This window comes from Pristiophorus japonicus, chromosome 14 (assembly GCF_044704955.1).
Source record: "Pristiophorus japonicus isolate sPriJap1 chromosome 14, sPriJap1.hap1, whole genome shotgun sequence".
Classification (NCBI taxonomy): Eukaryota; Metazoa; Chordata; class Chondrichthyes; family Pristiophoridae; genus Pristiophorus; species Pristiophorus japonicus.
The window spans coordinates 31,765,370-31,791,779 of record NC_091990.1 but is presented as its reverse complement, the minus strand read 5'-3'; the positions used below and the strand labels follow the sequence as shown (position 1 = coordinate 31,791,779).

At 44.5% G+C, this 26,410-nt stretch overlaps 1 protein-coding gene across 1 annotated transcript in view; it reads left to right on the top strand.

Annotated features, from left to right (window-relative positions):
* The first annotated feature begins 3,867 nt into the window (after window positions 1–3,867).
* ncmap (non-compact myelin associated protein) overlaps window positions 3,868–26,410 on the top strand; it is a 98,677-nt gene continuing 76,134 nt past the window's right edge. Inside the window, exon 1 of the mRNA XM_070898461.1 lies at window positions 3,868–4,101. The gene's annotated coding sequence lies outside the window, so the exon portion shown is untranslated. The remainder of the gene's footprint in view (window positions 4,102–26,410) is intronic.

Genomic DNA, 26,410 nt, shown 5'->3' with positions numbered 1-26,410 from the left:
AGGACCTCGAGCAACTCTGGGCCTAGAAGGCCCTGCTTCAGACTGCACCATCTCGGCATGGGCGGCAACAGTTTTGGTTGGCTGGCTGACAGGCAACAGTGGTATAGTATTAGGCGGTCTCTCGTATCGAGGATGAATCGCTTCCATGCCAAAAAGAGATGAGTTCACAGGTGTTTCAATGAGGGACCTGACATTCCAGGACCCGAACTACATATTGAAGGGTGGAAGATGCCTGTGCGTGGATTCTTTTAATGTGGAGTGGGCGTTTCACACCAGTCACCACACGGACTTGACAGAGCTAGGTACTTGATCCAGTGACAAGGGTTAACCAAGACGACTGGAGACCAAACTCTGCTGCACAGACCTGTGCCTGCTAATGCCATCCAGCGTACAACGTCTCTTTGATGCCTCTATCGCAATATTTGCTTTGCAAAGTTGGCCTACCAGCAGGCAGCCCTACAGCAGAATCGGCCAGAGAACAAGGTCAGGTTTTTTTCTTTATTTATTCATTCATTCATTTTTTCATTAATTTTAACAGTGGGGAAGTTTGTATGTGGGTTGGAGAAGTTTGAGGTTATTTTTCTTTCTTCCTGTTTTCCAGCAAGCATGCGGCAGCCTCCCGATGCGATATTCAGTCGGCCTCCTGAGCTCCCGCCCAAGGATGAGTGTGCAACGCCACTTTTTAGCGCTGCTCTCTCATCTTTGGCCGTAACAACTGAATTTGGCAGTTGGAGCCTGCACCTAACGCCTGACGGTAAAATCAGCACTCAGGCGGTGACACTGCCTCAAAAACGACAGTACCGAATTTTGAACCCTTAGACTTTTGGTTGAAGCTGCTTTTGCTGCAATGGATCCTGAGACATCGGCCATCATGGTTGGGTCCACAAGTGTGTTAATGGATGTGGCCACCACTTCCAAGGGTGGATTCCAAGCTTGGCGCAAAGCTCTGTGCCAAGTTGGTGCCTGACTCCACAATGCTCCTTAACATTGAACACAGGCTTTATGGTGGACTCCCAATGCACCAAGCATTTTGTTGTGTATACCCATCAGCCCGCTTCTGTAGCCTGCCCCATCAAAATCCTCAGCCGAGTCCTCTGCAGCAGAACTCGTGTGTGACCTCGCTCTCCGGCAAGTTGGCACCTGAATTATCCTTATCCCCTGCCCTGGCTGCTTGTGCCTGGTGTCTCAACACGTGCAGATCCCTCCTCTAATCAATCCTCTAAGATACGAGCAGTGCCAGTATCTGAGCTAGTGGCTACAAATGCAAAATCAAGTGACGGTGTGTCTTCATCATCACTCTCTCCTTGGTGCTCCTCCACTTCCTGGCCAGGTTGTACTTCTTGCGTATCTGAAAGGAAAAAGGCACAAGGGTAAGGTTGTGGGGGTGGGGGGAGGGGAGAAAAGTAAAAGGTGCATACTGGGTTGCGATTTCCGTGCCCGTTTTTGGGGGCTATCCAATTTAGCCCCCTGTATGTTCCTGTGGTTTTAACACTGATATTATTGTGACCTTGTTGATCAAATCCACTGTTTACCATGTTTCGGTGCCTAAGGAATTCCTTTATTTGACAGGAAAATTGGAACCTAAAGTTAGCTGTGGCTCACTGGATAGTGCTCTCATCTCTGAGTCAGAAGGTTGTGGGTTTAAGCTTCACTCCAGAGAATTGAGCACAAAATCTAGGTTGACATTCCAATGCAATGCTAAGGAGGTGCTGTCTTTTGGATTAGACGTTAAACCGAGGCCCATCTGTCTCAGGTGGACATAATAAATTTTGAAAGATTACACTATATTGAAGCAAGGGAGCTTTCCCCAATGTCCTGACCAATATTGATACTTCAACCAACACCTCTAACAAAAAAATATAAATGATCTGGTCAATATCTCATTACTATTTGTGCAGATTGGCTGCATTACAACAGTGGCTACACTTCAAAAAGTTCTTCATTAGGTTTGGGACAACCTGAGGCTGCAAAAGGCGCTATATAAATGCAAGTTCTTTCTTTACAGCAGAGAACTTGATTGTCTTTTCCCCTCTCCCTTGCCCAAGGATAGTAAGCCTAATTTTAGTACTTCTGCTGAGGACTAGGGAGGAGGATAATCAGTCAGGACTGCCACTAGTGCTTGCCAGGACCAATGTTTCACCACATTGTAGTTTCTATGTCATCATCATCATCATAGGCAGTCCCTCGAAGCGAGGATGACTTGCTTCCACTCCAAAAAGGGATGAGTTCACAGGTGTTTCAATGAAGGACCTAATATTCCAGATCCCGAACTACATCGTGAAGGGTGGAAGATGCCTGTGCTTGGATTTTTTTAACGTGTGGTGGCCGTTGCACACCAGCCACCACACGGGCTTGACAGAGCTAGGTCTTGGTCCAGTAGCAAGGGTTACCCAAGCCTAACTGGAGACCAGCTCTGCTGCACAGACCAAGCGTGCACACATATCGCAGTGTGGGCTGGCCTGTGCTGCCCCTGGGCCCTCGCCTCTTCTGGGCCCCAGATTCACGCCTCTCCTGGGCCCCGGTCAATTCCCTCTATGGACTCTTGCCATTCCTTCGCCCCTCCTGCTGTGCCTGCCCGCACTGCAATCAGCGACCTGGCTTCGTAGCCATCGCCCTCCTGCAGCAGCACGCGCTGCTCCCTGCAGTGGTATGCTGCCGCACGCTGCTCCCTCAATGGCCCTGGCAGAATTTGATTTATACAGTCACATAAAAACATAAGAATTAGGAGTATGTTCTAACACCTCTCATTCTTATACTCCTAATTCTTATGTTTTTATGTGACTGTATAAATCAAATTCTGCTTTCATGTCATGGGATTTCAGGCTTTTTCCACAAGTATTTTGGGATCTTATTCTGCAATTCTGCCCACCTTACATAGAAATTACACAGCGGTGGCCTTGCTGATTGCTGCCTAGTAGCCCATGCTGGAAAGGCTGTGGATCTCACATTTGTCTGCACTGCCTTACATGGTAGAACAACACATTTTTAAAGCTCATATGATGAATATGGCCTCTTCAGGTACTGGGGGGCCCAGGAAGATGTTGGGGTGGGGAGGGGAGAGGGGAGAGGGGTGAGCTGGTGCTGCCTGTGAAACCAAATTCCAGCAATAAACTGTTTAGAATAGGTGAATACTGAGAGAGACGAATAACAAATATTAACTTACCTCCCTCTTTAATGAATAGATGCATTCATCCGCACGACATGTAATTCCTTACTAGATTGTGAGACCTTTAACAGGGGGGATTGTTGAATGTAATAAACCTTCCAAGCCTGTTAGAGGTGATGTTTAGTTTATTAAATTCCCTAACGAAAGGATTGCACAAGTAAATATTTTTTTTATAAATGATCTTTTAGAACTCAATCAATGATTATTGCCTTACCAGCATGAAAATACACAGACTGGGGCACTCATTGTTTAGTTATCCGAACACAATGGCCTATTCAGTGCAATTGCAAATACGAGTATCTTAACATTCCTGTACTGTGAAACTGGAATTAACCTTTGGTGCTCCATTTAATTGGAGATCACATTAAAGAGGATTGATTTTTAGACTTCTGAGGCTGCTCGATATTATGTGGAACTAGAGAAATGAACGGAGCTTCAAGATAATTGGCCATATTCATCGTCGAAAGGATTGAGGAGGGCACGGAGCTATCCCACAGATACTTCACTGGCTGTAAAACACATTGGGACGTCCTGGGGTGGTGAAAGGCGTTTTTAAGGACAAACAGGAGAGGGCACTAACTAAAATCCTCCCCCCAACAGCGTGAAGCGTGTGGGTAGCTGTAGAGGAGTCACTGGAGGGATCCGACAGGCAGGATTGGGTTCCAACTGCGTGGCTTGTGATCACCTGTCGAGTCGGAAAAGCTGCCGAACCCGTCGGGCTGGGTCAGAGTCGTTGCAACATCGTCATGGGGAAGGGTGGAAGCCGCGTTTAACCCCAATCGCAAAGTCATCGTACCTCTGGCGATCGGCATTCCGACAGCAGGGACAGGGGGCGAAGGACTCCGACCGGGACAGCTGGTGGGAGCGAGCGAGTGGCTGGACTGAAAGCCCCGGGCGGCAGCACTTGAAGTTGGAGGTGCCCGGGAAAGGGACAGGTAAAGACAGTGAGCTTTATGGGGTTTGTTGTGAGCGACAAAACTGCACCGAGGAATGTTGGGGAGATTGAACTAAAGGCACGAACCGAATGCTGTTTGGATCATTGAGTGAGGAAAGTTCCTCTGGAGGGGAGAGGTGTGATTTCCCCAATGTTTTTATGCGTTGTGTGAGAAGGTGGAGATTGTTTTTGCTGTTCGAACTGTTGCAATCTCATAAAATTGGTGAAATGACTCTTGAAATAAGAATAGTGACAGGTACACTGAGTGTTTAAACTGCAGCAATCTCACTGAGAGGCTCAGGTGATGTTACTTAACGATGAAAGTTAAACTTTGTTCGGTTTAAAGGTGTGTGCGTCTGTCCATTACTTTTCTTACATTGGTACAAAGTGACGGGGGCATCATTCCGCTCATTGCTGGACCTGTCATGGTGGATCTGTCATGGTGGATCTGCATGCAGTTGATGTGTGATATTTCACAACTTGAAGGACTGATGTTCCTTGATTATTAAGTGTCAGCTGTGGCTCAGTGGGTAGCACTCTCAGAAGGTTCAAGTCCCACTCCAGGGACTTGAGGCAAAAATCTAGACTGAACACCAGTGCAGTGCTGAAGGAGTGCTGCACTGTCGGAGGTGCCGTTTTTCGGATAACGCGTTAAACCATCTGCTCTCTCAGGTGGATCCCATGGCATTGTTTCGAAGAAGAGCAGAGGAATTATCCCTGGTGTCCTGGCCAATATTTATCCCTCAATCAACATCACTAAAACAGATTATCTGTTCATTATCACATTGCTGTTTGTGGGAGCTTGCTGTGTGCAAATTGGCTGCCACGTTTCCTACATTACAACAGTGACTACACTTCAAAGGTGCTTCATTGGCTGTAAAGTGCTTTGGGACATCCAGTGGTCATGAAAGGCACTATATACATCCAAGTCTTTCTTTTGCTCATAAAAAGTGAGTCGCTTGTAATATTTGTGCTTCAGCCGATTGTAAGCATCAGTCATGCCTATCTTCAGACAGTAAATGGTTGGCCATGGTGTGTTCAGTAATATTGGTGGTGTTTATGGAATGTATATTTCCATGCACTGCTCTTGGTGATGTGCCATGAGTAATATGAATAGAATATACATGGCTGCCCGCTGTGGTATATGAATTTTAAAACACGAATAAACATGTTAGGTGGCAGAGTCCCGATTACTATGGAGCAGTTCATATTGTTATAATACTCATGTCTGACATCTGTTCGCTTTGAAGTTAGCAAACAAGACAGATCAGCTGTGGGGTATCTTCAAATATGCGATAAAGTATAAAATATGTTCATATAAGACAAAAAGTACATATCAAAGCATGTAATCCTATGGATAAATAGAGAGATTAAAACTAACCTTGAACTTAAAAGGGAGACATATGATAAAACTAAGATTGACAATACTGAAGAAAATAATGCATCAAGAATGTAATGGGGAGGTAAAAAAGAACATTAGAAAAGCTAAAATGGAACACGAGAAAAGACCAATAGATAATATAAAGGGCTTAATTAGGGCTTTTTTAAGTGTATTTAAAGTAAAATAATAGTTTAGCAGAAGGTAGGACCGTGGGGATGAAAGAGGAAACTTAGGTATGTCAGTGTTTATAAATGAGGTTGGTGGTGAGAATGTAGGTACTAGAAGAGGATGTTGAACAATTCCTAGAGATAATTAGAAAAGCAATCGGTTCTGAAAAAGATTAGAGAACTGAAGGTGGATAAGTCTGATGGCATGCGACCTCGGCTGTTTCAAGAGGAACTAGTGGAGGCGCTCACTACAATTTTCCAATTCTCTTTAAATATGCAAATTGTATTGGAGGACTGGAGGGTAACCATTATATCACCTTTGTATGAGAAGGGAGAGAAGGATAGATTAGTTATTCTAATGTCACTAATGGACAAAGTCTTTAAGACCAAAATTTGAGATCAAATTAGTGAGCATTTGGAAATGCATGGGATAATCGAGAACAGCCAGCATGGATTTCTTACAAACAAGTTGTGCTTGACAAATGATTTTTTTTTTGAAGACATCATAATAAAGATGGATATATAAATGAAATTCAGCAGAAGTAGTGTTTCTGAATGTTCAGAAGTGTCTCCCCGGAGACTTGTTGCAACACTCAGGCTTATGGTATAAAAGGAAATGTAGCAGCGTGCAAAGAGAGTTCTTTGGTAGACTGGGAACAAATGAGCATTTGAATGGGTTTGGAGATGAATTGCACCCCAGGCCTTGATGTTGGGTCTGTTATGTCTTTAATACTCTTATGATTGATTCCACGAGGTCTAGTATTGTACTTGAGCTGTTGTGACCGTAGTCCCATTCATTGTAACTCCAGAGTGAGGCACAAGCACGGTGAGCAGCCTTTTATACTGGGCCCTGCACACCTACGCAGGTGACCCTCAGGTCTCCCATGCAGTGCCCTCTGGTGGCACACCTTATGTGACTATACAGTTAGTATACATGGTCTACATACGCTTCTCAATACATATAGATGATTTGGACTTGGACATAGAGAGTATTATATCTAAATTTGCTGATGACACAAAAATAGGGGGTTTGTTAAACAATAGACAGGTAGTGGAATGGGCAGACAGGTGACAGATGTAAATTAATATGGAGAAATGTGAGAATATCATTTAGAAAAAGAACATCGAATGGGAGTACACTGAAGGTTGTGGGTGAATAGAGGCCTAGGAGTTAAAATACATAATTCCTCAAATGTGCAAAAGACAATGTGCATTTTGGGTTTTATAAATTGGGCTGCAGACTACACGACTAAAGAGTCATTAATTCATTTGTACATGGCAATGGTGAGGCCATAGTTAGAGTACTGTGTGCAGTTTTGGGTGCCCCATTATAGAAAGGATATAGTGACTCTCTTCTTTATTGGAGCAGAGAAGGCTAAAATTAGATTTGAGATTCTTAAATATATGAACAACTTTGATAGGTGAATAGGGAAAGACTATTTACTCTGGTTAGGAATCAGTGACAAGGGTCCATCAACTTAAAATGGTCACTGAGGAAGTGAGAGAAATTAGGAAAAATTTCTTTATACAGAGGATTTTTGGAGCATGCATTGCTTTGCCACAGGACGTAGTTGAAACAGAAACCATTGTATCTTTTAAGAGAAAAGTGGAAAAAACACTTGAAGCAGAGGAAGATGCAAGACTTTGGGGAGATTGCGGGACAGTGAGATTACTTTTAGATTGCTCTCACAAAGAACCAGCACAGATGATGGGTCGAATGACTTCCTTCTGAATTCTAAACTTCAATGGTTTTACACTTTGTATAAGTCAGTGTTTATATCACTGCTCATTGTGTGAGCTGAAAGGCTTATCCATGGCATACCATGACTCATAAGATCAGTGCCTGGTACAAATGTAAACTTGTTTTATTTCATCAAAGATATCAACTTCATATTTGATTGGCTTAATACATGTATAGATGAATACTGTAACATACAATAGGCGTGTCTCTTGCTCTTTGGTATTCTGGATGTTTAGACTGCCGGAATGTGCATGAGTGGGGTGTGAAATCATTCAACAGGCATTGACAGGATACTATCATGTGCTTTCATGCTGTTGATGTCAATTCTTCAAACAGGATAACATGGGGCCTTTAAATACATTATTATGCAAGATATGAGCAGTAATAATCAGTGTGTGAAATGTGACTGAGGAGTACCAGATTGACAGTCTGCTCAACCATAGCTTGAATACTTTAAGCTTGAATAAGGAATTTCCTGTCGTAATTGTGCGCTGGAAGTGATTCTTCACATGGAATTGTATCTAATGTTAGTGAACATAAAGTGATTTGTCAAACTTATTAGCAATGTGGAAATGTTATCGTTAGTAAATGCATTGATATATAGAGGAACTCTAAACACTGGCAGAAAATACCTAGGTGATGTACATGAAAATTCTATGCAATGGCAGATAATAACCAAGTGGCATTGTCTATACAATGGCAGAAAATGCCAGGTGATGTACATGGCATCTATGTAATGGCAGTGACGAGCATCATTTAGTTATGAGATTAAAAGGAAATTACCTGCTGTAGGAATTAATGTCATTACACCATTTTGATTTTTCACTTAAACTTCAATTTAAAGTATATTCAGTCACTGCTCATTTGAGTTTTGAAAGCTGGTTAAAATTAGGAATGGTGCTAGATTCAGCATCAGGTATGGGACAGTATGAATGGTACACTATTTGGTAAACAAGTTTCTAAAATTATAAAATAGTACCCTTGTATGGACTGCAAACAGAGGCAGAATCATAGAAACATAGAATCATAGGAAGGAGGCCATTTCGGCCCATCGTGTCCACGCCGGCTGATCAAGAGCTATCCAGCCTAATCCCACTTTCCAGCTCTTGGTCCGTAGCCCTGCAGGCACTTTAAGTGCACATCCAAGTATTTTAAAAATGTGGTGGGGCTTTCTGCCTCTACCACCCTTTCAGGCAATGAGTTCCAGATCCCACCACCCTCTGCGTATAGAAATTTCCCCTCACATCTCCTCTATACCACCCCCAATTACTTTAAATCTATGCTCCCTGGTTGTTGACCCCTTTGCCAAGGGAAACAGGTCCTTCCTATCCACTCTATCCAGGTTCTTCATAATTTTAAACACTTCAATCAGGTCTCCCCTCAGCCTCCTCTGTTCCAAAGAAAACAGACACAGCATCTCCAATCTTTCCTCATAGCCAAAATTCTCCAGATCAGGCAACACTCTTGTAAATTTCATTTGCACCCTTTCTAGTGCAATCACATCTTTCTTGTAATATGGTGACAAGAACTGCACACAGTACTCCAGCTGCAGCCTAACCAGTGTTTTATACATTTCAAGCATAACATCCTTGCTCTTGTATTCCATGCCTCGACTAATAAAGGCTAATATTCCATATGCCTTCTTAGCCACCTTATCTACCTAGCCTGCTAACTTCAGGGATCTGTGGACCTGCACTCCAAGATCCCTTTGTTCCTTTATACTTTTCAGTGTCGTACCATTTAATGTGTATTCCCTTGCCTTGTTAGACCTCCTCAAATGCATTACCTCACAATTATCCAGATTGAATTCCATTTGCCACTGACCAGTACATTGATATCTTTCTGCAGTCCACAACTTTCTTCTTCATTATTAACCACACAGCCTATTTTAGTATAATCTGCAAACTTCTTAATCATACCCCCAACATTAAAGTCCAAGTCATTGATATATACCACAAAAAACAAGGGACCCAGCACTGAGCCCTGCTGAACCCCATTGGATACAGCCTTCCAGACACAAAAAGACCTATCAACCATTACCCTTTGCTTCCTGCCTCTGAGCTAATTTTGGATCCAACTTGCCACTTTGCCCTGGATCCCATGGGCTTTTACGTTGATGACCAGTCTGCCATCAAAAGCATTGCTAAAATCCATATACACTGCATCATATGCACTGCCCTCATTGACCCTCCTGGTTACCTCCTCGAAAAATTCAATCAAGTTAGTCAGACACGACAGTCCTTAACAAATCCATGCTGACTGTCCTTGATTAATCCATGTTTTTCTAAATGAAGTTTTAACCTGTCCCTCGGGGCTTTTTTCAATAATTTTCTCACCACTGAGGTAAGGCTGACTGGCCTGTAATTACTCGGTCTATCCTTTCTCCCTTTTTAAACAAGGGTACAACCTTAGCATTCCTCCAGTTCCCTGGAACCACACCTGAAGCCAGAGAGGACTGGAAAATGATGGTCAGAGCCTCTGCCATTTCCTCTTTTGCTTCTCTTAACAGCCTTTGATACATGTCATCTGGGCCTGGGGTTTTATCCACTTTCAAAGCTGCTAAGCCTCTTAATAACGCCTCTCTCACTATGTTTATTCCTCTAATATTTCACACTCCTCCTCCCTCATTGCAAAGTCTGCATCACCCCTCTCTTTTGTGAAAACCAATACAAAGTATTCATTAAGAATCATACCCACGCCTTCTGCCTCCACACATAGATTTCCTTATGGTCTCTATAGGCCTCATTCTTTCTCTAGTTATCCTCTTGCCCTTAATGTATTTATAAAACATCTTTGGGTTTTCCCTGATTTTACTTGCCAACATCCTTTCATGCACTGTCTTTGCTTTCCTGATATATTTTTTAATTGCACCCTGCCCTTTTTATACTCGTCTAGAATTTCTGCAGCACTGGGTTCTCGGTATCTGTCATATGCTTCCTTGTTTTTCTTTACCTTACCCGCTATGTCCCTTGACATCCAAGGGGTTCTAGATTTGTTAGTCCCACCCTTTTTCTTTAAGGGAACATACTTGCTCTGCACCCTCAGGATCTCCTCCTTGAATGTTGCTCACTGCTCTGACACTGATTTACCATCAAGTAGCCATTTCCAGTTCACTTTGGACAAATCCCATCTCAGCTCAGCAAAATTGACTTTACCCCAATTTAGAACTTTATTTCCTGTCCCACCTTTGTCCTTTTCCATAACTACCCTAAATCTTACTGAATTATGATCACTAGCACCAAAATGCTCTCTCATTGATACCCCTTCGACTGGCCCCTCTTCATTCTCCAAAACCAAGTCCAGAACCGCCCCCTCCCTTGTTGGACTTGTTACATACTGAATAAAGAAGTTCTTCTGAATGCATTTTAGGAATTCCGTACCCTCTGTACCATTCACACTACTTTTTTACCAGTTACTATTAGGGTAGTTGAAATCCCCCACTATTATAGCTCAATAGTTTTTGCACTTCACAGCAATTTGCCATATATTTGTTCTTCTAACTCCCTCTGACTGTTTGGGGGTCTATAGTACACTCCCAATAGTGTGATCGCCCTTTTTTGTTCTTTAATTCAGCCTATATAGCCTTGTTTGATGACCCCTCTAACCTATCATCTCTTCTCACAGCTGTAATTGTTTCTTTAATCAATACTGCGCCCCCTCTCCTTTTTTTACCCCCCTCTCTATCCCACCTGAAAACCCCTGTAACCAGGAATGTTGAACTGCCATACCTGACCTTCTTTCAGCCATGTCTCAGTATAGCAATAATATCGTACTCCCAAGTGTCTATCTGTTCTCTCAGCTCATCTGCTTTATTCCCTATACTCCGTGCATTGAAGTATATACCATTTAGTGGTGCCAAACTCCCTTGTTATCTATTTTCCAGCCCTTGTTTCCTCTGTCTTCCAAATTCACTTGCTACCTTTCTGCTGCCCAATTCCAGCTTTGCTTCTCTCCCCACTGAATCTATTCTCCGATTCCCACTCCTCTGCCAAGTTAGTTTCAACCCTCCTCAAACCCTCCTGCCAAGGATACTAGTCCCGGCTCTGTAGAGGTGCAACCCATCTGGCTTGTATAGGCCTCACCTCCCCCAGAAACAGTCCCAATGCCTCAGGGATCTAAAGCCCTTCCACCTGCACCATCTCTCCAACCACGCATTCATCTTCTTTACCCTCCTATTTCTAGCACGTGGCACTGCAGTAACCCAGAGATTACTACCTTTTTGAGGCCCTGATTTTTAATCTCTCTCCTAGCTCCCGAAACTCTGCCTGCAGGACCTCATCCCTCTTTCTATCTATGTCATTGGTACCAATATGAACCACAACCTCTGGCTGTTCACCCTCTCCTTCACCCTCTCCTCCCAGAATGTCTTGCAGCCACTTGCTGACATCCTTGTCCCTGACGCCAGGGAGGCAACATACCATCCTGGAGTCACGTCTGTGGCCACAGAAGCGCCTGTCTGCTCCCCTGACTATTGAAACCCAACCACTATTGCTCTTCCATTCTTTGTCCTCCGCCCCCCCCACCGTGCAGCTGAGCCACCATGGTGCTGTGGATTTGGTTGTGGCTGCACTCCCCAGAGGCACCATCACCAGTCCTCCGAACAGAATACTGGTTAGAGAGTGAGATGGATTCCTGCCTAGTCCTTCTCTTCTGTATGGTGGTCACCCAGTTTCTCTCTGCCTGCACACTTTTCAGCTGCGGGGTGACCATCTCTAGAAACTTGCTATCCACGAAATTCTTAGTCTCGCGGATGCACTGCAGTGACTCCAGCTGCCGCTCAAGCTCCGAAACAGGGAGCTCGAGTTGCTGTAGCTGGTAACACTACTGCACATGTAGTCGTCCAGGCTCCATGCATCTAGGACTTCCCACATGGCACAAGATGTGCACTCCATGGGACTGAGCTGCCCTGCCATGCCTCTATTTAATAGATTAAGAACTAAGCCAGCAGAAATAAACTTAAAACTTAACAAAAAACACTCACCAGCTACTCAACAAAAAACACTCACCAGCTATTCACCAATCAGCTCCTTCCCTTGCACCGACGTCACTTTTTCTACTCTGACGTCACTCTTTCGAATTCTGCCTGTGTTGCGTTGCTCTTGCTCTATTCTCGTCCAAGTCCGCTGCCTCCTCCGATCTCGGACCTGCGCTCCGCGTCCCTTTTATCGCCGCTCTCACTCAGTTCCCTGTCTGGTCTCACCCAGGTCCGCTGCCTCCTCTAAAGACTAGAAGACTGAATGAATATTCCTGAAAGGAGTCACCTTGTGAAGATTCATGAGACAGAGGATATGATTCATCAATATTATCACTTAATATTAAATCTTCCTTAATTTATTTTTACATTTTGCTCACCAACTTTCTCTGCCAATTTTCTCCCCTTCTTTCTGGCCTAGATGTGTTGATTCTTACTGATTCTTACTGAGCAGGCTTCTATGTGCATTAAGTACCCCATGGTCCTTTGCCCAACATATTGCTTTACTCACATATGAATCTGACAACATTCCTGGATTGTGCTAAGTTAGCTGATGTAAGCTAGGGCAGTGGCAGGGATGCAATAATTGACCTTAGTGACCCACCTCATCTAGTTATGGAGGAAGAAATCAACCAGAGTTCCTGCTCCTGGTCATTATCCAGTGTCCCCTGCTAGAAGGGCAGACATGTGGATGTTGGCTGAGATCAGGATTGGGTTGTGTAGTGTATTTGCTTCATGGGTTCTTTGTGTAGTGCAGTTGTGAGTTCTTAAAGAACCAGCTGGTTTATTAGCAAAGGTTTAACAATCAAACTGAACCCTACCAGTTCATCCACCAGGTTCACAACTGAACACTTCATTGTGGAGAATCAGGACACAAGTAACTGGGGTTTTATTACATCTTGTGAACATCACATGACTGGCTAAGCCACTCACAGTGCAACAGCTCCACAAACCTGTGAGCATACCCATGGGTACATACATTATAGGTTGGCTGCCAAAACTTAACTTATTTTTTTAAATTCAAATATTAAAGTAGCACAAGCTGTTTTTATACTAGGCTCACCATTTTGGATACACACCAAAGTGGAACCTCTGGTTGTATATTCCTTGAACAGCCCATCTGAGATCCATTTCTTTATTAACAAGTTATGCAGAGACAAGAGCAATAGGATGATTGTTGCAACTAGAGAGACCAAGAGACAAAACTTGCAGAGAGTGACTTGACAAAACAAAAGGCCAGGAGATAAAGCTAAAATCTTTAACAAAAATCCACAAAGGGAAATTATGCAGAACACTTTTTAAAATTCTAATCCTTTAATTGTTCAGCCTAACTTCAGCCTGATAGGAGAATAAGCATGTGCACATGCTTGCTAATTCTTGAACTCTTCTGTGTTTCTAACAACATTATAGGAGGTACTTTGCCTCCTTGCGTCCTTTGCTGGAACGAGAACATAGTAGTAGTTTTTTGGTACGGGGCAGAGCCAAGAGAATCAAACAGCTGTAAGTGTCTCTTACAGGCATTTCTGACTGTAGGAACATTATCAATTTCTATTCTCCCAATGTACCGAACATAATGGGCCCAGATTTTGCTGTAATAATAATGATGAGGCTGTCGGTGCTCGTCGTTATTTCAGGGTAAATCTGACAGCAATCTCCGGCGTCTGTACATGCGCAGTTAAACACGGAAATCCAGAAGTTACTGTCAGAGATACCCTGCTACTCCACAGGGTGCGCTGTTACATTACTCGTCGATAGACTCAGCACTGAAATCACAGTAATGGCGTGAAGTTGGGGTACTTGCCTACTAGTTCCACACTAGAAATGGCTGAAAAAGTTAGGGCTGGTATATTCAGGAGTAAGTGAGTTTTTAATTGTATAATAATTAATAATTACTGCTGAATGACCTCTCTGGCTCTGAAAAATTAATTTTACAAGTGTGGAGGCTCATTCCCGCAGATGAAAATTAATGTTGCAGATTTAAAAAAAATATTTTTTTACATTTTCTGTTTGTCTTTTTTATCTCTCCCTTAATCCCATCTATATTTCGCAATTTTTATTTTGCTTCCTGTACATGATTTAAATGTAATTTATATTTCCTTGTTTTTTATTTCCTGGTTTAGAATCTGCATGGCTCAGTGAGGATTCTTCAATCCAATTGGGTTGAAGAGCTTCGCTGTTGCTTTACCTGTTCACAGATTTCCTGTAGAGGGCAGCACACTGAATCAGACACCGGATGACTGCAAGTCTCCACTGACAAGCCCGCAAAAAGTCTGTGGGCAACTGTGCGCGAGGTGAATGACAAAAGTCATTCCTTTGCTGCTCACAGCAAAATCCAGGCAGATGTTTTGGTGATTATCCTTATCGCCGAAAATTAAAATGATATGCATTCACTTGTAGTTTATTAATGTCACATCAGCTATTCTTCTTTCTTAATTACGCACAATCAACATGTCACATAAGTGAATTATATTGTCTTCTTTCATGATAACGTGACTTGTTTGTATCTCTGACACTACTGTGTAGTTGGACTGTCATTGTTGTAATGCAATAACCATAATCTATCCTCAGGATGTCATGAATGGATTGGAAGACCTTCAACATTGACCTTCAGAGGCTACTTTGACTGACCACTAATAAAGCATACACACCAGTTAAGCCTTTTAGAAATCTTTTCAAAACATAAAAAATGGCTTTTCACATGAAATGTATAATGTTGTTTTCATTTTTGACTAGTTTGAATCTGATCAAGAGAACGACAAAATTATTATTTCATGCTGTGATTTACCATTTAGTTCCATTGATATTTTTTGACAGATCAAGATACTAGCTAACTGTGAAAATTAATTCCACATCTTTTGAAATTCTATTCTATTCATTTTAATATAAAATAAAACATACAGTCAATAGTTCCAAAAAGTGTTAATCAAGGAGACTGTGGCCTACATTAATTCAATGATGCATTTAAATGACAAATAATCTGTTTCAAAGGGGCTCCTTGTTCTGTAGGTATCAACTGGATGTTCCTTTGTAAGGTACCCCATTCATTAAATTCACAGTTGCAATTATTTAAATTAATTCAGTACGGAGGGAGTGATGCACTGTCACAGGTGCCATCTTTTGGATGATATGTAAAAACAAGGCCCCTGTCTGCTCTCTTCGATGGATGTAAAAGATTCCCCGCCACTATGTGAAGAAGTTCAAGGGAGTTATCCCTGGTGACCTGGCCAATTATCTCAATCGACATAATTAAAAAACAGATTATCTGGTCATTATCACATTGCTGTTTGTGGGAGCTGACTGTGCACAAATTAGCTGCTGTCTTTCCTACATTACAACAGTGAATACACTTCAAAAAGTAGTTCATTGGCTGTAAAGCACTTTCGGATGTCGTGAGGTCGTGAAAGGTGCTATATAAATGCAAGTCTTTCTTTTCTTTTTTGATGTTAGCAATATGGTTTTGTTTGTCATATGCTAAAAGTGATCACTGTTGCATCTAAATCAACCAAGTGTCAAAATGTTGTATTTATAAAAGTAAAAGTAATTACATTTCATCTGTACCCACTTTGCAGAGTTTAAGGGGATAAAAACAGGTCTTGCCTCTTTTAATATGGTCATTTGGATGACATGATGTCAGCAGTCATAATAATAATAACTTTTATTTATATAGCGCCTTTAACATAGTAAACATAGAAACATAGAAAATAGGTGCAGGAGTAGGCCATTCGGCCCTTCGAGCCTACACCGCCATTCAATAAGATCATGGCTGATCATTCCCTCAGTACCCCTGAGGGAATGTCCCAAGACACTTCACAGCAATATTACAATACAAAACAGATCAATTTGACACCGAGCCACAAAAGAAGAAATTAAGGCAGATGACCAAAAGCTTGGTTAAAGAGGTAGGTTTTAAGGAGCGTCTTTGTTGTGTATGCAATAACTCAATAGGCTGAATACTGTAAACTCCGAACAGGTACTGCTGTGTCCTGCCTGATCCAGGTCTTAACTTGTTGGGCCGTGACAGGGGTTCCTTCACTTTCAAAAGCATCCATGACTAACAGTAGGTCTGCCGATTTATGGCGTTTCCACCTCCGGTGTGGGCAACGGCAGACGGCTCAATGCATCGGCACAATTCTAAGTGCCAGGTCTATGGCAAATGACATAATCATAGGCAGATAATGTCAACGCCCACCTTTGGATGTGGGACAATGTATTGGTATTGATACCTTTGTTTTCCGAAAACAATGAAATTAGTGGCCTGTGATCTGTTTCCAGTTCAAACCGAAGACCAAACAGGTACTGATGCATCTTTTTAACCCCATACACACAGGCTTGTGCTTCTTTCTCTACCATGCTGTAGGCTCTTTCCGTCTTTGACAAACTTTTTGAAGCATATGCTACAGGTTGCAATTTGCCCGACTCATTAGCTTGCTGGAGCACGCAACCAACTCCATATGACGAAGCATCACAGGCCAACACTAGACGCTTACACGGATCATAATGTACCAGCAGCTTGTTAGAGCAAAGCAGATTGGAAGCTTTTGTGAAAGCTCTTTCTTGAGATGCACCCCAAACCTAGTTGTCGCCTTTTCTTAGCAGCATGTGCAGTGGCTCTAATAAGGTATTCAATCTAGGTAAGAAATTACTGAAGTAGTTGAGTAGACCAAGGAACGAACGCAGCTCCGTCACATTCTGAGACCTGGGTGCATTGTTGATGGCCTTGGTTTTCGAGTCCGTAGGCCTGATACTGTCAACAGCAATTTTCCTACCCAGGAATTCGACTTCCAGTGCCAAGAAGATGCACTTCGAGCATTTCAGTCTGAGTCCCACTTTGTCCAGCTGATGTAGAACCTCTTCCAGGTTGTTAAGATGTTCGGCGGTATCACGACCTGTGACCAAGATGTCATCTTGGAACACGACGGTTCTGGGGATGGACTTCAGTAAACTCTCCATGTCCCTCTGAAATATGGCTATAACCGAGCGAATTCCAAAAGGACACCTGTTGTAGATAAACAGTCATTTCATGAGTGTTGATGCATGTAAGTTTCTTCAACGTGTTGATCAGTTCCTGTGTCATATAGGCCGACGTCAGATCCAGTTTTGTGAACAACTTCCCCCGCCCCCGGCTAACGTTGCAAACAGGTCATCAGCCTTCAGTAACGGGTATTGATCCTGTTTCGAAACTCGATTGATCGTATCCATGTAGTCTCCACAAATCCTGACAGTGCCATCACTTTTCAACACGGGAACAATGGGGCTGGCCCTTTCGTTAAATTCAACCGGTGATATGATCCCATCACGTTGGAGTCTGTCCAGTTCGATTTCGACCTTCTCCCTCATCATGTATGGAACTGACCGAGCTTTATGATGGATGGGTCTTGCATCTGAGTCCACGTGGATCCTCACCTTGGCTCCCGTGAAATTGCCGATGCCTGATTGAAACAGCGAGGGGAACTTGCTCAGCACTTGAGCACATGGAGTATCATCCTCCAACGTTTGATCTCGTTCTAGTTCCATTTGATTTTTTTCTAACCAGTACCTGCCGAACAGCGTTGGACCATTGCCTGGAACACTCCATAACGGTAAATCATGAACCGCACCATGATATGACACCTTGATTACTGCACTGCCAATCACTGTTATGAGTTTTTTAGCGTACATACGCAACTTGGCATTGACTGGATTCAGCTTAGGCCTCACAGCCTTAGTATCCCACAGCCTGTCGAATGTCCTCTGGCTCATTATTGATTGACTTGCACCCGTGTCCAATTCCATCGACACCGGCACACCATTAAGTTTTACATTAATCATTATCAGTTGGCTCTTTGTTCGGAACGAATACAGTCCATACACTTCCTCCTCTGGTATCTTGGATTGCATATCCGGATCCGCGCTAGACTGGTCGTCATCCTCCATGTGGTGTGTCACAGCACGCTTGCTCACTTGCAGACACATGCGCTGGAGATGCCCCACTCTCGAACAGCCTTTACAAATGTACTGTTTAAACCTACACTGATGCCGATGATTTCCCCCACAATGCCAACATGGTGATATCAGATTCATTTCCGTTGGCGGACTTTGAGCAGCCACAGGTTTCGGGTACGCAGTCAGGTAGGCCCTGCCATATGCAGCTCTGCCAAACGACGATACTATCTTGTTTACAGTACTTGCTGAGTTCCGATTTTTCAATTATATCTGCTTTAAGCTTTTGTCCGTTGTCATGCATGATTGGGTCCGCCGCCAGTAGCTTACACAGGATCACCTCGTGGTTGATGCTGATTACAAAGTAGTCCTGCAGCATGTCTGCCAATGCAGTTTCAAACTTACATGGTCCAGACATCTTAGGTCAGCAACGAATTCCGATACATCCTGGCCCTCAGAATGAACGTGCGTATAGAATCGATATCTTGAGATGATGATGCCTTCATCTGGTTTGAGATGGTCACGTACCAGAGCACACACTGTTTCATAGTCCTTATCCGTTGGACTTAAGGGTGAGAGGAGATTCTTTGAGTCTATAGATTTTCGGACCGCAAACTGTGAGGAGGACTGCCCATCACCGAACAGCATCTGCCTCTTTCTCCATTTTGTTGGCCACGAAGTACTGGTTCAAGCGGGCTACAAAGTCTGCCTAATCTTCTCCCTCCCCGAATCACTCCAGAATTCCAACTATGTTCATTTTTGCATGCGAAAGTTCTTGTTACCTCGTCGCCAACTGTTGTGTATGCAATAACTCAATAGACTGAAAACTGTAACCTCCGAACAGGTACAAACCTGGCTCTACTGTATTCGGGCCCAAAGTGATTACATTACAAGATGGCTGGCCTTTTATACCTGGGCCGCACACACGTGCGCACAGCCTAATGACCTCCGACAGTGGCGCCACCTGGTGGCTAGTAAACCGAAGCATACATACATGACAGTCTTAAAGGAGGAAAGAGAGGTAAAGAGGCGGATAGGTTTAATTCAATTTACTGGAAAGAAAACCCCTTTTAAAGCTGCAATAACTTCAAATTATATGTGGAACTAAATCAAAATGTTTTTTTGTGCATCCACGATTTACTCCTGCCCCTCCGGTGCCCACCGGTTGTGGAAAGCCTCAAGCAGCATTGAGAGCTCCCTCTCCAGGGATGCCTGGGCATACACATAGATCTTGCAGCAACTGTGGAGGTAAAAGACCTAAAAGAAAGATTTACATTTATAAGTTGCGAAACAGGTTAGCAAGGCCATAAAAAAAAGCAAACCAAGCACTAAGAGGTATAGAATTGAAAAGTAGGGAAGTTATGCTAAACCTGTATCGAACCTTGGTTAGACCACTGCGTATAGTTCTGGTCGCCATATTATAAAAAGGATACAGAGTCACTGGAGAGGGTGCAGAGAAGATTTGCAAGGATGATACCAGAAATGTGAGGGTATACATATCAGGAAAGGATGAACAGGTTGGGTCCCTTTTGTCTTGAAGAAAGAAGGCCAAGGGGTAACCTAATTGAGATCTTTAAAATTATGGTAGGTTTTGAAAGAGTGGTTACAGCGAGAATGTTTTCACTTGTGGGGAAGAGCATAACTAAAGGCCTTCAATATAAGATAGTCACGAAGAAATCCAATGGGGAATTCAGAAGAAACTTCTTTACCCAAAGAATGGAGAGAATGTGGAACTCGATACCATAGGGAGTGATTGAAGCAAATAGTATTGATGAATTTAAGGGAGGCTAGATAAGCATATGAGGGAGGTGGGAATAGAGGGTTATGCTGATAGATTTGGATGAGGAAAGACTGGAGGAGGCTCGAGTGGAGCATAAATGCCGCATGGACTGGTTGGGCCGAACGGCCTGTTTCTGTTCCGTATATCCTATGTAATCCTATATATAGCGCCTTTCACGACCACCGAACGTTTCAAATGCTTTACAGCCAATGAAGTACTTTTGGAGTGTAGTCACTATTGTAATGTGGGAAATGCGACAGCCAATTTGCGCACAGCAAACTCCCACAAACAGCAATATGATAATGACCAGATAAACTTTTTTTGTTATGTTGATTGAGAGATAAATATTGGCCAGGACACTGGGATAATTCTCTTATTGTTCTTTTAAATAACGCCATGGGATCTTTTACGTCCTTCTGAGAAGGCAGATGGGGCCTCTAATTAACGCCTCTTCCGAAATTCGGCACCTCCGATAGTGCAGTCGTCCCTCAGCACTACACTGGAGTGTCAGCCGAGATTTATGTGCTCGAGTTCCTTACTAAAATTCTGAGTTGTTCAGACGAAGGGTGTCTGTGAACAAGCAATTTATGTATTTCACTTGAAAATCTCTGCTTGAGGGATGCAGCTCAAGATGCTAATTCTGATATCAAAAGCCATATGCAAAAACTGTCATCTTTGTTGTGGAATTTTCCAATATAATGAAGATGTGAAATTGAATAACCCGTAAGAGTGTGTCATTAGCAAAATGTATAGATCTTTAGAGACCAGTTTCTATTATTTGTGTATACATCAACTGTTTGTGCTTCTAATTTTCCCATGTTTGCCAGAAGGTCGGAAGCCTTGAGTAAGTACTAATCTGTTTGTGACAGGCTTCTGCAAACCGTTTAATCTCGCTCAACGCAGAGGCAAGAGGTTAAGCCTTTATTTCTAAAGTGCAGACACCTACTTATCATTTTCGAATGCAAACATTTTGTTTTTTAAAATGTATTTATCATAAAACCAATGATCTCCCCCGTTAATGCTCATGGGACGTTGGATGAGTTTGCTGTTTGATAAGGACAGGAGATTTATACGAAGTAATGCACCATGTATTAGTCCCTCTGCTAAAGTGGAGCTACATACCTCTAAGGCTACAAGGTCTAGTTGCTGCCAATAGGTTCCAAGGTCAATTAGTGGTAATAGCTCTTGGAGATATCCTCTTAACTCAATTAAACAAAGAAAGATTTATATTATTAATCACTCTGTGTCTTCTGGAACACCCAAAGTGCTTTACAGTGGAGTCACAGTTGCTATGGCATAACACACAACAACCAGTTAGCACACCACAAAGTTCCACAAGCATCATCATCAACATCATAGGCAGTCCCTCGGAATCGAGGAAGACTTGCTTCCACTCTTGAAGTGAGTTCTTTGGTGGCTGAACAGTCCAACACGGGAGCCACAGACTCTGTTACAGGTGGGACAGATAGTCGTTGAGGGAAGGGGTGGGTGGGACTGGTTTGCCGCACGCTCTTTCCATTGCCTGCGCTTGATTTCTGCATGCTCTCAGTGTTGAGACTCGAGGTGCTCAGCGCCCTCTCGGATGCACTTCCTCCACTTAGGGTGGTCTTGGGCTAGGGATTCCCAGGTGTCAGTGGGGATGTCGCACTTTATCAGGGAGGCTTTGAGGGTGTCCTTGTAGTGTTTCCGCTGCCCACCTTTGGCTTGTTTGCTGTGAAGGAGCTCCAAGTAGAGCACTTGCTCAGGGAGTCTTGTGTCTGGCATGCGAACTATGTGGCTTGCCCAGCGGAGCTGATCAAGTGTGGTCAGTGTTTCAATGCTGGGGATGTTAGCCTGGATGATGTTGGTACGCCTGTCCTCCCAGGGGATTTGTAGGATCTTGTGGAGACATTGTTGGTGATATTTCTCCAGCAACTTGAGGTGGCTGCTGTACATGATCCATGTCTCTGAGCCATACAGGAGGGAAGGTATTACTGCAGCCCTGTAGACCGTGAGCTTGGTGGCAGTTTTGAGGGCCTGGTCTTCGAACACTCTTTTCCTCAGGCGGCCGAAGGCTGCACTGGCGCACTGGAGGCAGTGTTGGATCTCGTCGTCGATGCCTGCTGTTGTTGATAGGAGGCTCCCGAGATATGACAAGTGGTCCATGGTGTCCGAGGTTGCGCCGTGGATCTTAATGACTGGGGGACAGTGCTGTGTAGTGTGGACAGGCTGGTGGAGGACCTTTGTCTTACGGATGTTTAGCGTAGGCCCATGCTTTCGTACGTCTATGTCCTCTGTATGTGCGCAGACGCAAAAAAAAAGTTCCACAAACACCAATGAGATGAATGACCAATTCATCTGTTTTTTGATGGTGTTAAAGCATTAGTGGCTACTTTGTTTCTCTACAGCTGGTTGTCAATCCCTAACTCCGCCCCAAGATCAGAAGACAGCAGGAAATTACTAACTTTAAAAAAAGATTGTCTTGCATTTGTTTGTGTTGTTAAAGCACGCCAGATACTTTCAAAACTTTTGCATAGAGAGACCCAGGTAAAGGGCAAGACCCTTTGTGCAGAAAACCACTAAAATTAAAATGGGTCGGAGCAATGACCATCTTTTTATTGAAATAAATGTATAATAAATGCATTGGTCACTAACAAAACCAAATCCAAAAATATTGTGTGTCTCCTTTCTGCCTCTGTCTCTCTGCGTCGCTCCCACTCCATAATTTTTCTTTCTCCCTCTCTATAATTTCTGTTTATTTTCACTCTCACCCCATCCCTGCCTGTCACATTTTTCCCCTTGTGGTTGTCTCAGTATCTATCTTTGAATCAATTTCTCATTTTTTTTTTCTTTTAGTAATTATTCCTTCCTTCTATTGCCTCCCTCTTTTGCTTGTCACCTTCTGTACCTTAACATTTTTCAAAGGCCAGGGCACACAGCAGTATAGCCGCCAGTATGTACTGAGCTGGAAGTGGATGCTGGGGTCAAATGTGTGGAGCCCGGGTGTGGGAATTAAGAGTATGCAGGTGCTTAAGGCTTAAGGCTGTGGATAAGGTCTTCAGTCCATTTCCAGGTCAGGATGTTACACATAATGCAGCACAACCAGGAGAAGCTGCTATAGAAGTTGGGCAACTGGCTGCTACAGGCAGTGTGAGCAACAGGACCCTTCTCCGCAGAGATACTATGAGCATAAATATCATTGCCTTTCTGCCTCCCTTCTCTAATCTGTGCTTTCCTGACAAACTTATCGTGGGGGTAACAGCGTGTTATGCTGTTTATTTTAAATGAGGATGATTGTGTTAAGCATTTATCTACTATTATCACCAATAGTAATTTCTATGTCATCTATGTTAAATATAAATATAGAAAAAACCCTTTTAGGATCTCATGCTTGGGACTGAAGGCACGATTATCTCACGTGTGACGCTCCCAACTGAATGTACTCCAACTTCTCATCTGTCTGGTCTAAAGTATATTTATACATTGCTATGCGCTCAGTAAGTTCTGGTGAAGGAATAAATGTCAGCTAAAGAATGTAAGAAAGCTGTGTTTTGGTAACCTGACAACTATACGAACATATGAACAATGACAGACAGGAAAAGACCATTTGGTCCATCAAGCCTGTCCCACACAATTGCGATACCTTGTATGTATCACAACTTATATACTCTACCCCACCCAAAACCATGTGATCTCCTGGGAGAGGCAGAAATACAGATAAAAAACCCAGGCCAATTTGAGGAAAAAAATCTGGGAAATTCCTCTCCGACCCATCTAGACGATTTAAACTAGTCCAGGAGATCACTCTGGCCATTAAGTTCCCTGCAGTACCTACCTTCTGTAAGAGTTAATCTCCACCGCACCCAGAAACAAGTCCAGCTTTTGCTTGAAGGAATTCAGCGAGTCTGCATCCGGCACATGAGAGGGCAGCTTGTTTCAGAGGTCTACTATTCTCTGTGAAAAGAACCACCTCCTGACATCTAACCTCGATCTAGCCTTATACAACTTAAATTTGTGCCCCTTGTCCTGCCTAATCTATTCAATTGAAATAAATGGTCAGCTGGAACACTGTCTCTTCCCTTCATAATCATAAACCTCAATCATACCCACCGCCCCCCGCCCCCCCCCCCGCCCAAGTCTACGCTGCTCTAAGGTAAAGAGTCCCAGCTCTTTTAACCTATCTTGATAACTAAGATGCTTTAGACTTTGAATTAGTCGAGTGGCCCTCTTCTGCACCCTTTCCAGAGCCTCAATATCACCCACCATGTGAGGAGACCAAAATTGGACACAGTACTCCAAGTGCGGCCTGACTAAAGTCTTGTACAAGGATAAAACAGTACGCCTCGTCTTATACTCACTTGTCCTATGGTTACACTCCAACAGTCTGTTTGCTCTAGCTATGTTGCACGGCATTGCTCGTGTACCTTTAAGGATGTATGCACTAGAATGCCAAAATCTCTTTCTCCGCCATCTTTAATGCCTTTCCCTGGAGGGTGTATCAATGTTGAGATTTGCCCTGCCCACCTGCATAACACTGAACTTATCTTAGTTCTACATCATTTTCTAGTCATGTGCCCAGTCTTCCAATACATTAAGATCTGCCTGAATCAGACGAGACTCTTCTATAGTTCTAGCACTCGCACAGATCCTGGTCTCATCTGCAAATTTACAAATTGTGCTGCCAACCCCTGAATCCAGACAATTAATAAAAATAGTACTCTGACCTATATGTCAAGGAACCAGACAAATCCTTAGCACCCTCCTTTAACTCCTGGAATTTCACCTCCCACTGTTGGTCCAGGGAAACATAGAAACATAGAAAATAGGTGCAGGAGTAGGCCATTCGGCCCTTTGAGCCTGCACCGCCATTCAATGAGTTCATGGCTGAACATGCAACTTCAGTACCCCAATCCTGCTTTCTCGCCATACCCCTTGATCCCCCTAATAGTAAGGACTACATCTAACTCCTTTTTGAATATATTTAGTGAATTGGCCTCAACAACTTTCTGTGGTAGAGAATTCCACAGGTTCACCACTCTCTGGGTGAAGAAGTTTCTCCTCATCTCGGTCCTAAATGGCTTACCCCTTATCCTTAGACTGTGACCCCTGGTTCTGGACTTCCCCAACATTGGGAACATTGGGCCCAAGTTTCGGGCCGCGACAAAAACGGTGCAGCCCGGACCTGGACGCCCGTTTTTCGCGCCACAAAGTGCGACTAAAAAAAACTCACCTATTCTCCGGCTCCCTGCAGGTCCTCTGGAGCTGGGAGCGGTGCAGCATGAGCTGTGGGGGGTGGAGCCAGGTCCCTGCGCTGAAAACAGTGCCGGGACCTCTGCACATGCGCGCTACAGTGGGCGCGCATGTGCAGTAGCTCCAGGCGCCCAAAACTGTGGGAGGGGCCCGAAGCACGCAGCCCCTAGTCCTGGCCGAATGGCCTCACTGGGGCTGCGTGGATAAGGCTCACCTCCGACCTGACTTGACTCCCGCTCTCCGGACCCAACCCGACCCCCGTTCGCCCCCCATCCCGCCGCCCCTCCCTCCCCCCCCCCAGCGACTCGACATACGCTCCCCCCCCCGCCGGCGACTTGACCTCCGCGACTCTCCCCCCCACCCCCCTGACCTCCGCGGCTCTCTCCCCCCCCCCCCGACCTCCGCGGCTCTCTCCCTCCCCCCCCGACCTCCGAGACACTCGCCCCCTCCACCCTCGACCTTCGCGACCCACACCCCACCCCGATCTCCGCGACCCCCCCCCCCTGGGCCCGGACCCAAGACCCGATGCCACCTACCTGTAAATCCAGCCCGAAGTCTTGAGCCCGGTCGTTCAGCCTCCTTCCCTCCCCCCATCCCCTCTCCTTCCCTCCCCCCTTCCCCTCTCCTTCCCTCCCCCCCTCCCCTCTCCTTCCCTCCCCCCCTCCCCTCTCCTTCCCTCCCCCCCTCCCCTCTCCTTCTCTCCCCCCCTCTCTTTCCCTCCCCCCCCTCTCCTTTCCTCCCCCCCCTCTCCTTCTTTCCCCCCCTCTCCTTCCTCCCTCCCTCTCTCCTCCTTCCCTCCCTTCCCTCTCCTTCCCTCTCCCCTCCCTCCCTCCCTCCCTCTCCCTCCCTCCCTCCCTCCTTCCCTCCCTCTCCTTCCCTCCCTCCCTCTCCTTCCCTCCCTCCCTCTCCTTCCCTCCCTCCCTCCCTCTCCTTCCATTCCTCCCTCCCTCCCTCCCTCCCTCTCCTTCCCTCCCTCCCTCTCCTTCCTCTCCTTCCTTCCTCTCTCCCTCTCCTTCCCTCCCTCCCTCTCCTTCCTTCCCTCCCTCCCTCCCTCCCTCTCCTTCCCTCCCTACCTCCCTCTCCTTCCCTCCCTCCTTCTCCTTCCCTCCCTCCCTCTCCTT